A 14,088-nucleotide genomic window follows, 5' to 3' on the forward strand; every position below is an offset into this window, starting at 1 on the left:
GTTGCTGGGGGTACTTGTAGTGCACAAAGTAAAGAAAAGGGCGCACGTAGGCTTTCCTAAACATTCACAAAAATACTGGAATTTTGTGCAGGTTCCACTGCAATAGCATTTTGACAAAGTAAAGAAAGGCACACACTTAGGCTTCTTAAGAATTCAACAAAAAACATTGAACTTTTGTCTATGCTGTTGCCAGGTCGTTATCAAAATACTCTTGCAAACCGCTGGGACGGGAATGATGCCTGCGTGGAAACCTGATGTGTGTCCTTGCCCTGAGTGCCCGATTCCAAGTTAAATTACTATCCTAACTTATTTAAGCACCTGGTGTCACACTAATCTAATGTGTGCGCAGAGGTCTAGGCCTATCCCTGGTAATGCGAGGTCCAGAACCTGTTTGTGATGTGACCTTTCACCCTATCAAATACACACAATAAACACAAAAGCTCTATTTAGAGCTACGCTATACCCCAAACACTCTTTAAATTAGAAAGAAAAAATAAATATATTTTTAACAAAAAATTTGGAGACCCGATTCCAAAAGCTCACTTTAAATGCGCAACATCTATATGTTGTTCATATGTTTTTCTTCCACTCTCTTCATGTGACAATACTCAAAACCTCAGTGGAAGTCTAATGAGGTCTCTATTTGGATCCATAAGAATTAGAGTGGCTCTACAAATGAGTATGTGATATTCTGAATCAATGTGTGAGTGGAGGAGCGAGACTCTGACTGGGTCTGTGACTGGGTGCATGACGTTTAATGTGGGTGTGTGAGTCTCTGCATGAGTGTCTGAGTGGTTCTGTGAGTGAGTGCGTCAGTCTCTGAGTGAGTGCATATGTGTCTGAGTGGCACTATGAGTGAGTAAGTTAGGATATCAGTGGGTGTCTCACTGAGTGCATGAGGGTCTTTATGTGTCTGTGAGTTGATGCTTGTGGGAGTTAGTGGATCTATGAGTCACTCAATTGGTCTCTGAGTGTGCAAATGTCTGTCTGGATCTGTGGATAGGTGTGCAAGTGTCTGAGTGGGTCTGTGAGTGAGTGCATGATGGTCCGAGTGGGTATGGGAGGGGCTTCATGACTGTCTGAGTGGATTTCAAATTGGGCGCATGACGGTCAGTGTGGAGGTGTGAGTGGATGCATGAATGTCTGAGTGGGTCTGTGAGTGCATCAGTGTCTGAGTAGGTCCGTGAGTGGCTGCATAAGTGTCTTTGTGTGAGTGTCAGTGAGAACCTCAGTGGGTCTGCCATGGAGTGCCTGAGGTTGTGGGTCTGAGTGGATGCATGAGGGAGTTAGTGGGAGTGTTGAGTGGATGTATGTGTGGCACAGTGGGACTCTGAGTGTCTGTCTAGGTCTGTGGATGGGTGTGCAACTGTGTGAGCGAGTTTGTGTGAGTGGGGGCATTATGGTCAGAGTTGGTTTGAGTGAGTGCATGAGTATCTGACTATCTGTGCGTGAGTGCATGACTGTCAAGGTGGGTGTGAGTGGTTCAATGTGTGTCTGAGTGCATCTCTAAGTATGTCTGTGTCTGAATGGGTCTTTGAGTGGGTGCATTTGAGAAAGTAGCCCCTAGAAGAAACCAGAATGAAAATAGCATTTGCAAGAAACATGGTCATGTTAGCATAGAGTTAGCCCCTAGAGTGCATAACCACATGAAAAAAATGACTGAACGGGAGGGTGTAGTACATTACACATTTTCAGGGCTAGCAGGCCTACTGCAATGATAATATAAACAAGGCCCTTAAAGCACAAACTACTCTCAGCTGTAAAACAAAAGTTCCAGCCATGAGAAAGGTTAAAAAGACACTGAATGGAGGGAGGGGATATTATTTTGGGATCCCCACTAACCCAGTGTGGGGACCCAGAGATGATCTAGACAGAAACAGTAGGTTGTGGTGACCATTTTGAAGGTGGTCCAATTGTCCTAGGACCACCACAGGCTGAGTTATGAGCAAAAATGTTTTGTAAAAGAATGCCTTGCAAGTTATAATGGGATGACCGAGTGTACCAAATATTGTAGTATGTTGACTGTAATGCTCAGAACAGCCCCTAGCAGACACCACAATAAAAATATCATTTGTAAGAAACATGGTCATATAACCATAAAATTTGCCCCTAGAGGGCATAACCACATGAAAATAGAATGGCGCAAAGTAATGTAGTGCAACCAAATGTTTAGCCCCTAGAGGGTGTAGTGCCTTACACATTTTCAGCCCTAATAGACCCACTGCAATACTAAGACCCTTAAAACAGAAACTACTCAAAGCTGTAAAACAAAAGTGCAGCCATAAGAGCTCAAAAAGGGACTGAATGGTGGGGGGGGGTTATTATTTTGGAGTCCCCACTAACTTAGTGTGATGACCCAGAGATTGCCCAAACAGAAAGAGTGCGTCAACCTGAATGTTTTGGTGGTGGTCCCATTGTTCTAGGACCACCACATGGTAAAAACAATTTCAAGAAAAATGCCTGGAAAGCATTATGAGGCGAGTTTTCCAGAGTGCAGTGAATATTGTTGTTTTGGCTCTCCTGCTGTTCTTGGAGAGACCATCGATTAGTGTTTTTTAGCTAAGCATTTATCAATTATAAGTGTTTTTGGGAAAGCTATCGAGAGTGAAGGGGAAAGCCAAAAGAAATTACTTGGATTAGGTAAAATGGTGAACAATGTGACTAGTGCCCCAATACCGCCAATGGAGTTTGCACTGTGAGGGCCATGGCTGCCATGAAGCACTAAGGGGCGAGACTAAAGAAAAAATAGTTCATCCACTCTGAAGTATATTTGCAATTGTGCAATTATCCATGTAACAGGGTCAGTTTGCAAGGCGGTAACAACCCCCCCCCCCTCCAAGGCAGAACAAACATAAAGCAATTACCAATGACATTAAGAGATTCTTGAAAGGCAAGCCCACGAACGAGTGAGAGTGATTGGGATGAGGTGGGGGTGGTTAAGATCCCACAATATTTACAACAGGTCAAAGCTCTTGCACACTCGAACTAAAAATGCTATGACCTTTTGAACTCCTGATACCGTAGAGTGTTCTGCAGGAGGTTGCTATGGCACCTGTGGACATACATTGTGGAGGGAAGAGCAGCTCTTAAAGGAGGCAAACATTTTTTTATAAAAATAGCGCTTATTGAGGAGTAGGAACTCCAAATAAATAATTATTCCAATTTATTATCATGTCGAATTTTATAATGTAGTCAGAAAATATACAAGAAAATATTGGGAAATATATTTTCAAACCCCAGACTGGAATCGCGACTCCATGGCAAAGCCACATGGGAGGGACGCAACGGAGACGCGAACCCAGCAGCACACAGTAGGAAATTGGGCTTCTTACCAAAAATACCAAAAAAGGGTTAACAGTCACTAGCCATCAAGATGTGGGATAACATGAGTAAATCATGAAACACAGTTTCTGATTTGATAAGTAGGACAGTTTCACTGAGAGCAAAGGTGAATAGGTTGCCATTACTAGTTCCTTGGACTGAGAGTGGTGTACCATTCTTATTCTGAGATTTCATTATAAAAAAAGGCCCAAAGCGATATTGTCATAGTATTTTACCTGTCAACGGAAGCTATTACCAGGTATGTCACTAAAAGTATTAGTTTGAAAAGCAAGCTGTTTGTAAATAAGTATGATAAAAGTGTCTATCATATAGCTAAAACAATATTAACGGACTTACACTAGAGAGATATTGACACTTTTATTCATATATATGAATGGACTTAATGCTTAGAAAATTATTACCAGTAGAAGGTTTAACATCATACCTTTTGTTTAGAACTACAGATTTTATACTTACACTTTATGGTGCAAGTTGAGTTGGTATTTACATCCACTTAGATAAACATACAGTTACTTTTTTAGTACATAGAGATTGCGTCTAAATTTGAATGTATATGTTCTGGAGAGAGAGATATAGAATTTATTAATGAGGCACAGGGCAGTGCAGCAAGTATCTTGCTGTGCTGCCTTGTGACACTGGGAAAGGGGAGAAGTATGCTGTTTCCACAAGATATGACATATTCATGTTGTTTCTCTGTGTGCTGAAGCATAAATTATTACCTACCGCCAATGCAGGCACCCTGTAATATGGTACAAGGGTGCTTGCATTCTGTGGAAATGTTCTTTTGTGCTGGAAGGCCTACCTTAATGCATAAAATCCAAACATAAGAGGTCTTTTACTGTTTACATGTGGGCTGTATGATGATATATACACCAATAGTATCAGGTGTACCCTAATGCATATAGAGTCGACTTTCACACTAATGTATACAGTAATAGACAGAAATACATATTGTTGCATAAAAAGAGACTTGGAGAGAGATACTCATACATATGGTGAGACAGCCAGCCAATGTATAAAAAACATGATGTACAGTGCCTTCAATATAGTTATGCAACTGATTCTATTAAGAGCATATTGTAAATGTAAATCTGTAGTTATGTTTGTGTTTTAGATATTTATTTTCACTAAGAAGAGACTTTAAGATGCCCAAAAAATCTGGAAGAAAAAAAAAACTGGAGGCAGGACTACTATCTACTTGCAACACAAAAACAAAAGGTGCAAGATGAGAAGATTGTGGTTAAAAGAGAGAAGCAGAAAATGTCTTAAAACTATAAGTGGCAAATTGCAAAGTGTGGAAAATGATGTAAATAATAAAGGAAGTCTGAAGTCAAGCAAGTAAGGAGAAAAGTCATGTGACATAAAGAGTAAGAAATCATTGAAGAAATCAGATAGGTTAAAGAGAAGGCAGCAACAGATCAAAGAAATTAGAGTTAGAATGTTTCGTTCCAGAGTCATTCAGAATCATTTAAAAAATATGAAGAAGTGCAAAAGAAGGAGGGAAGTAGTGAAGGAAAAAGATTGTCTTCAGGCTGTAATTGATAGGGCACATGCCTTAAAGACAAAGCCTTTTATTTTGATTCTCACTTGAATGAGAACACTGGATAAAACAGTGTTATGTATAAAGAAATGCAGTCAAAGGAAAAGAAAAATCTTCAGAGATGAATGGAAGCATGCCTCCAGTATAGAGCCTTTATTTAGCGAAGAAGGGTGCTTAAAAGAGAACACATTAGTGCATACAGTTGAATCAATTGGTTGATGTTATGAGAAGAAGGAAGTGAGGCCCGTTGAAAAAAAAAAGAGAATGTTCCGACAAATGTGGAAGAAATTGTAGCTGAGGAGGTTCAAGGAAGGTGTAAACAGGCTCATTTTTACAAATGGAACTGCACTAGTATTTGTAGCATTTGGCAGTAATGTATTGATTTGTTACACACTTTTGTATATGGCCTTCCATAGAACGGTCAAGCAAAACATTTCAATTTTGCAAGGATTAGATCCATGTAAACTAAGGAAGTTTACAAATCTACAAGGACATTCATTAGCATGTTTATCGAAGAAAGTGTGCCAAAGCACATTTCGTCACTTTAGAATGTTGGCAGCTCACCATTCAAAAATACCAACTCTAGTTAGGAGACTTTACTTTGTGAAGACTCTAGTGTTACGTTTAGGGGAAATTAATAGAGTAGTTTTGCATGGTACTGTACAAGAGGTAGAAAAAGTTTGTTAGGATGCTCAGTTTCAATTCTTTGGTCCTGAACAGGAATCTAGGGAGAATGAGGAATTTGTAGGTGCAGGTATTGAGGAGCAGAGCACATGTATTTCAACTGACAATTTTGAAGAAGAGATAATAAAGTTTACTGCAGCTTGTTCTGAAAAAACAAACCATATTTGTACTTGCTGTAGGTGCACTTACTTCAAAAGCCAAACACCAAATGTACATGTGTTTTCTAAAACTGAAGGGTAAAACAGAGAAAAGTGGCAAGAATTTGCTGCTTATTTATTTGTAGAGAAGCAAATTTGACTTGCCATGCAGCAAGTTATATGTAAGTACTTCTATGATAAGGATCCTCCCATTTACTTGAAGCCACCCCCATTTCTACCTGTGGTGAGAGCCATTACCCTGCACAAAAGCCTGAAAAATACATTTGAAAGAGAATCAACCCAAACCAGTTTTGTCACCTTTAACACTGGATCCACACCTAGTCTGAAAAACGTGTATTATGGTGGGATCCAAAGAATCGCATTTTGTTTGAGCATTTTCAAACATGCTAAAACCTTTGTCTACCTCGATTTGTTTTCAAAAGCAGAAAAAGTATTACCATCCAATGTACAACCAACTCTCTAGCACTAATAGCTCAGATATACACCTTTTAAACTGTAAAAACTATTTTACTATCTCATACATGTGCCGTGCTGTATAAACACTTTCTTCCATACTCCTTTTACATTACTTTTCAGAAACTTATACTTTCTTTTTAAATTGTTCTTCTACTCATTAAGCAATTCACATCGGTTTGTATACCAAGTTACATAAAGGTGTCAAAAAAAACAAACATGCTTTCTTGGCAACAACCATACCAATAGCATATAACAATAGCTAAAGCAAAATAAAGTACTACCCAAACCAGATAGCTTTTTAATTTTCTTTCATCTCTGTGTGATACATCATAAACCACTTTAATGTGCCTACAAAATAATAGCAGCACTGGTCATCTGAATGGGAGTCACAGTAGCATATCTGTGTATCCTTGCAGAATTAATTAACACATTTGTGTCAGGTGCCCTACTTCACATCAGCATTTTATATAGAACCTGCAGAATTACCAAATGTAATTTCCTTCTTTATTAACAGAGGAAGTGAGATGCACCGGTACCTGAAACTCATCAATCTATTATGCTGCTTTGTGTGCACCTAAACTTGATTGTTGTCATGTTTTTCCTACTTGCAACCTGTACCCAGCATATCCTTTCACTATTTAGCTGCTACTCGGGGTCCTGAAAGTTAATTTACAATTCTACCTTCCCTAACACAGAAAACACTTGGACCCCACAGTCTTGCATGTGAACTCAAAATGCTTGATCTAGTATTAGAGGCAGTGACAGAGAGTGAGGACACAATCCTTTTTCAATCACCAGCATCCTCCTCAAAAAACAGAATTATCACACAATTTAATTCACTGTGGCAATACACGGTTTCATCAACACATTTCATCGACATTGTTTGTTTGAACTGCATGGCAGTTCGGACAAATGCATCTACAATGTTACATTCTTTTGTGTGTGCCTTTTAAATTAAAGTTTGACGCCTACAATGCCAACTTAATGTTTTCATTTCACTGCACAGCACTCTTCTGTGAGGGTACAGCTTACCTTTGTTAATGCAGTCTCTTCAGCACAGAAGCTATACTTCAAGCTTACATACTGTGTTAGACCAAGATATTCAATCAATCAATCAGTAATTTGTTAAGCGTGCTACTCACCCGGTAAGGTCTCAAGGCGTGGGGGTGCTACTGCTCGAAGAGTCAGGAGGTCCTGGGTCAGACGTAGGTTGACGGGGAGGGAGTTCCAGGTTTTGGCGGCAAGGTGGGAGAAGGATCTGCCGCCTGTTGTGGTCCAGTGGATGGGGGGACGCTTGCGAGGGCGAGGTTGGCGTAGCGGAGTTGGCGTGTTGGGATGTGGAAGTTGAGACGCTCGTTGAGGTAGGCAGGTCTGGCATCGTGGAGAGCTTTGTGAGTGTGGATCAGGAGTTTGAAGACGATCCTTTTGTTGAAGGGGAGCCAGTGGAGGTCTCTGAGGTGGGCTGAGATGTGTTTGTGGCGAGGGAGGTTCAGGATGAGTCGTGCTGAGGCGTTCTAGATGCGCTGGAGTTTCCTCTGGAGCTTGGCCATTGTTCCCGCGTAGAGGGCGTTGCCGTAGTACAGTCTGCTGCTAACGAGGGCGTGAGTGACCGTTCTTCTAGTTTCAACGGGTATCCATTTGAAGGTCTTGGGAAGCATGCGAAGGGTGTTAAAACATGAGGATGAGATGGCGTTGACTTGCTGGGTCATAGAGAGTGATGAATCCAGTACGAAGCTGAGGTTCCGTGCATGGGTGGTGGGCGTTGGGGCAGACCCCAGAGTGGTAGGCCACCAGGAGTCGTCCCATGCTGATCTGTCGGAGCCGAAGATGATGATCTCGGTCTTCTCCGAGTTCAGTTTGAGGTGGCTTGCTTCCATCCAGTTGGCAATGGCATGAAGTCCGGTGTGGAGGTTGGTCTTAGCGGTTGCGAGGTCCTTCGTGAGAGAGAGGATGAGCTGAGTGTCGTTGGCGTAGGAGACGATATTGAGGCCTTGGGATCGGACGATGTTGGCGAGTGGTGCCATGTAGGCATTGAAGAGGGTGGGGCTGAGTGAGGATCCCTGGGGGACTCCGCAGATGGTCTTGTTGGCTTTTAACAAGAACGGGGGTAGGTGGACTCTTTGGGTTCTGCCAGAGAGGAAGGATGTGAGCCAATCCTCTGTGGCGGATTCCAGCGTCGTGGAGGCGTGTGCGAAGGGTGTGGTGACAGACGGTGTTGAAGGCTGCGGAAAGGTCAAGGAGGATGAGGGCAACAGTTTCACCTTTGTCGAGCCTGCTCCTGATGTCGTTGGTGCAAGTGATAAGGGTGGTCTCGGTGCTGTGGATCTTGCGGACTCCAGACTGGGAGATGTTGAGTAGGCTGTTGTCCTCCAATAAGCGAGATAGTTGATTGTTGACTATCTTCTCGATGACCTTCGCAGGGAAGGGGAGTAGGGAGATGGGCCGGTAGTTTTTGTGATCTTCGGGGTCGGCTTTGGGCTTTTTGAGCAGGACGATGACTTCCGCGTGTTTCCAGCTCTCCGGGAAGATGGCGGTCTCGAAGGAGCTGTTGATGATGGTCCGGAGCTGGGGAGCAATAATGTGGCTGGCTTTATTGAATACGTGGTGAGGGCAGGGGTCGGCGGGTGAGCCGGAGTGGATGATGCTCATGGTCTTGGTGGTTTCCTCGTCGTTGGTGGGGGCCCAGGAACTCAGGATGTTGGTGTGGGTGGGTGCATTGGAATTGTCCTTGGCGGTGGTGGTGGTGGGGGACGGCGGTGCAAAGCTGCCATGGATGTCTGTGATCTTGCGGTGAAAAACTGTGGCGAGGGAGTCGCAGAGGTCTTGCGAGTGTGTGTGTGTGTGGGGGGGGGAGGGGGGGTCGGCAGAGCAGGACTTGGGGTTAGTGAGTTCCTTGATTATGCCGAAGAGCTCCTTGCTGTTGTGTGCGTTGTTGTCAATTCGTTCTTTGTTCTTTTGGTGGTCCGGATGAGCTGGTGATGTTTGCGGATGGCAAATTTGAAGGCAGCATGGTTGCTTTCTGTTTGTTCTAGGCGCCAGATCTTCTCGGCATTCCCGTTTGGAGGCCTGAAGGTCTGTGGTGAACCAGGGAGCTTTTTTGTTGGCGCGGGTGTTGGTGGTTTTCCTGAGTGGAGTGAGGGTGTTGGCGCAGTTGTCGAGCCACTGCTTGAGTTTGAGGGCAGCGGTGTTTGGGTCGCTGGTGTTGGGTGGTGGGGCGTGGGTGAGGTTGGAGATCAATTGGTCTTTGGAGATCTTGTTCCACTTGCGGTGAGGGATCCGATGCTGTTGGTGGTGGGTGGTGGGTTTCTGGAAGGAAAATGAACACAACGGTGGTCGGTCCAGTGGAGTTCCGTGGTGTGAGTGAAGGTGACGTGGCTGCTGGAGGAGATGAGGACGTCGACTGTGTGGCTGGCTGATTGAGTGGGCGTGGTGACAAGTTGCTTCAGGCCGAGGTTGTCCAGTAGGGCTAAGGAGTTGCTGTTGCCGTTGTTCTCCAGGTGAAAATTCAGGTCGCCAAGGAGCATGTCGTCCGTGGAGGCGAGGGCGCTGATTGTGTGTGATTGTGTCGGCGATGGCGTTGCAGAATTGCAGGCGGGGGTCCAGGGGTCTGTAGACGAGGGTTCCTCTCAGGGTGGTGTTGGCGTTGACGTATATCTGGAAGTGCAGGTGTTCAGAGGCATCTAGGGCGTCGTGAGTGTTGGTTGAGATCCTGATGGAGCTTCTGTGGAATATGGCGAATCCTCCTCCTGGTTTGTTGGTGCGGTCTCTTCGGGTGATTTTGTAGCCCTCAGGGATGGCTATGGCGATGTCGGGTTCCGATGAGGGGTTCATCCAGGTTTCGGTGAGGAAGGCGATGTCTGGGGATGTTGATGTGAGCAGGTCCCAGAGTTCGATGGCGTACTTGTGGACGGAGCGGGTGTTAAGGAGGATGCAGCTGAGGTGGTTGAGGTGGGTGGCGTTGTTGTGGTGCTTGGTGGCTTGAACGCAGGTGAAGTGGCACGTTTGGCATGAGAAGGGTCAGTGGGTGTGCCTAGGGGAGGTCTGGACGCAGGCGGTGGGGCGGCCGGGGTTGAGTGCGAGGAGTTCTTTTGCGGTGTAGCGGCATCTAGCAGCATGCGAGGTGCAAGGGGCAGGGGGACTGGCGCTGGGAGCGGGCGGGCGCAGACGGGTTTGCCTCTGTCGAGCCTCCGGCGCCGCCGCACAGCGGGCGCCATTAAGACGGGTAAGTGGGAAGGGAGGCGGTGGCAAAAGGGGTGTGAGGGGGGTGGGGCTGCAGGGGACGCAGCGGCAGGAACGGGAGAAAGAAGAAAACCGTCAAAAGGTCAGAAATAGAAAAAAAGGCAAAAAAAACAGAGTCAAAACAGGGAAGGCACAAGACAGAGTCTGAAAAAAACTGAAAAAGGCACAGAGAACTGCACAAAAACACTAAGACAAATTACAGGACAAACACACAATACTTAAGGCAACCACTAGACACCAGGGATGAGGCGCAGGCGGGTGCAGCGAGAGCGGGGTCGGAGACACGGAGGCAGGCTGGTGGAACTCCTCAGCATGTAGAGCGACGCCTGGCCTTAAGGCAGGTCAGGGGTCCCTCTCAGCACCGCACAGCGGTCTCCATTAAGAAGGGGAGGTGGGAGGGAGGAGCAGCTGGGAGGCGATGGCAAATGGGGGCACGAGGGGGGCAGGGCCACAGGGAACGCAGCAGCGGGAACGGGAGAAGGAAGAAAACCAGCAAAAGGTCAGAAATAGAAAAAAGGCAAATAAACAGAGTCAAAACAGGGAAGGCACAAGACAGAGTCTGAAAAAAAAAAACCTGAAAAAGGCACAGAAAACGGCACAAAAACACTAAGACAAATTACAGGACACACACACAATTGATTCTGATTTAGTTTTCTTTCTAAAGTGTGGGTTGAATGAGTACTCCAAGCACACAGGTGCCCAACTGTTACGAAGCCTATTGGTTTGCGAATGTTCGCCGTTACTGTGTACTTTTCTAGTTGACATGCCTTATAATTAAGAATAAATAAACATCACCAACAATACCCCTGCTGTGCACCGCACCAGACACTGTCCTACTGTGGCCAAAAGCAGCACTCTAGGGGGCCTTCTATGCGGCAGGGAAGACAGCTTCAGGTTTGATGTCACAACTGTAAAACTGTCTACAGCAGAGGTCTTCAAACGTTTTGATTCTGAGACCCCTGTCAATTTTTTTTTTAGGTGTAAGGACCCCCTCCTGACAAAACTTTCTAGAACCTGGTACTCATCATTATTGACAACCATAAACACCTCCAATTCCCACAGCAAATCATTTTTACTGTAGAGAAATAATATCAGCCAGTTTTTAGCAAACCAAAGTTTTGTGGGTGACTCCTAGTTATGTTGGTTTGCTCCTGTTGTTGACTTCAGTCATGTTTGGGTGGGGGGCTGGAGGGCCTTGAAAGTCTGGACATGGAGAACCATGTGATAGCGCTTCCCCACCCAGTGGTATAATATCCTGTGATGTGCCCCCATGCACTATAGGCTTAATTAATGTGTGCATCTGTGACATACTACTTTCTTTTTCTGCTGCTGCCTGGGAGGGAGATCTGGCCTGGGTGCAGCCTTTTGCTGAGGCAGGCACTGTCTGGGCCGAGAGCAGCTGCGGCAGCATCGAGCACAGTACTGTAAGACAGTGCATGTCTGCACGACTTAAAGGTGAGGTGCCACTCACATTAAAAAAAAACACATATACAGGGTTCAATGTAGCCCAAAACTACGTCAGTGGTTGCACGTTGTCAATGAGGCATGCACCAAACTGGAGGCACAGGCAGCAGCACAAAAAAAGAAACATAACTGCCCTTGCCGCCCGGGCTGAGTGAGTCTCAGCTGTGGTCGGACTGCCCTCAGACCAGTGCGACCAGTACCAGCTATATTGTGATGAGTGAACTGTACTCACTGAGGTTTCAGTGCTGTGTGCAGTGCACTGCTCCTATTCTTGTCAGCCTTCCACCATCCACACAGGAATGGGCAGTCAGGCCAATCAGCTGTCAAAGTGCATTAAAAAAATATATATGGGAACTGAGATGCTGCATGCAATAGGGGTGATGTCAGTGAGCGTGGGGGCGGGGTAAAAGGTGTGGACAAAAAAAACGTACAGAATATTTTGTTTAGGGGTCTCATCATTGGTGAGCTACGTATAAAATAACACACAGCTTAAAAGAAATTTAAATTTAAAAAAGTTATTACTCATTAGGAAATGCACAATAGTATGTTATGAAACCTGTATTAGTTAATGCACTACAGTGGTCTGTGTGTAACCAGACAGCCACACAAATAATTCTTGGGTGGTGCAGTGGAAAATAGTGACTTGTGTATTTATAGTGCTACGAGGTCACAACCTGAGACAGAAAGCCCCGTGAATATGCAAGTTATTATTTTAAACTTGCATTACACACAGTATGAAATATACTGCTACAAAATGTATTAAAAGTCCTACGATAAAATGGTGCTTCCAAAATATAGATTTTAGCAATACCCTGATTGTGTAATGATTTTTTTTTTTTTACATACCTCCCCCTCCAACACCTACTTGTGGTAGTAAGCGCTATGTAGATATAATTACAATTAAAAGCACTCACATCGCGGCTCAGTTGTTAACGGCACTACCACTCAAAACGAATAAATCTTTGTTATCACAAAGATTAGATCAAATAAAGCCAGTACTGGCTCCCAAGCATCCTTTGCATTTGAAGCTTACCTTTTACATTTGCAGACTAACTCTTAGCGCACATTTGGATTTCTTTCAGGCAGCAGGCACCCTGGCAGGAAGTTGTTTATCTGTCTGCCCGGCTTCAGTTTCACAGCGCAGGACACTCCCTGAATGACACTTCAGCTGAAGCATTTACAATATCTGAATTAACTGTCCCCTGAAAGTTGTTTTTCAAAAAGTAGGAGAACAGTTTTTCATAAATCCTTTTTGTGCTGACAGTAAGGCTGGGCAATGCGCAAGCACCCCTTCCCAGGACACCACCCCCATCGGGGGTCGCGCCCCACAGATTGAAGACCTCTGGTCTACAGTGTGCGGACACCAAAGGCAGCTCAATGAGGTATTTACCGGTATGCGCCACTCCATGCAGGTGTCCCTTTCAAGGCATATTCCACCTGTTTCAAAACGGTCTCAAAATACATTACAGCTGCAGCTCTCACAAGAGACACCAGCCATGCACCTCTCTTAAGGCTCAGAACCTATTTGGCTCTCCTTTCAGCCACATATCTGCTTCACAACTGTTTGTAACTGTTTGCATCTCTCTTGAAGGAACCCCACTCATTTTAGATATCTATCTAGGTTATTTCACAGCCTAAAGATTTGTTTCTCCCACTCAGGGTGCATCTCCAAGCGCAGACCCCTCTTAGGCAGCACCGATCCCTGCAGATCTCTCTTCCATGACATGCCTCGCCTCCTGTGTCTTTCGTTCTTAGGGCACACGCAGCTCTCACCACTCAGATCTAGCTCCCAAAGTGCCTTCCCCGTGGAGCTCTCATGCAAAGCACATCGACCTTGCAGAAGTGTATCTCATGGACACGTCCACAACTCTTCTGGGTCAATCTCGAAGGAACCTCTCTTCCTTTCTAGCTGCTTCCTCTTTGGCACAACACCCCCTGAAGTTTTCTCTCCCATTGCAGTCCACCCACTGCACCTTTCTCCTAAAACACACCATTGCATGCAACAGCTCCGGCCCCAGGGGACATCCAGCCTGCAGATTTCTCTACCGAGACACCTCATGTTTGCTTCTCTTTCTCTCAACTAACATAGTAGACTGCAGGGCTCTCACTCCTCCACTAAGCACAACATCGCCTGCAGCGTTTGCCATTACCAGCCCCTCCATCATCCCCCAAAGGGCACATTACTGTCTCTGAACGCCCACCCAG

General features: G+C 45.2%; 1 protein-coding gene across 1 annotated transcript in view; it reads right to left on the reverse strand.

The window, feature by feature from the left end:
• Positions 1–14,088, reverse strand: part of GAS2L3 (growth arrest specific 2 like 3) — a 189,164-nt gene that overhangs the window by 174,097 nt on the left and 979 nt on the right. The window lies entirely within an intron of this gene.

This window comes from Pleurodeles waltl, chromosome 4_1, assembly GCF_031143425.1.
Source record: "Pleurodeles waltl isolate 20211129_DDA chromosome 4_1, aPleWal1.hap1.20221129, whole genome shotgun sequence".
Taxonomy (NCBI): domain Eukaryota; kingdom Metazoa; phylum Chordata; class Amphibia; order Caudata; family Salamandridae; genus Pleurodeles; species Pleurodeles waltl.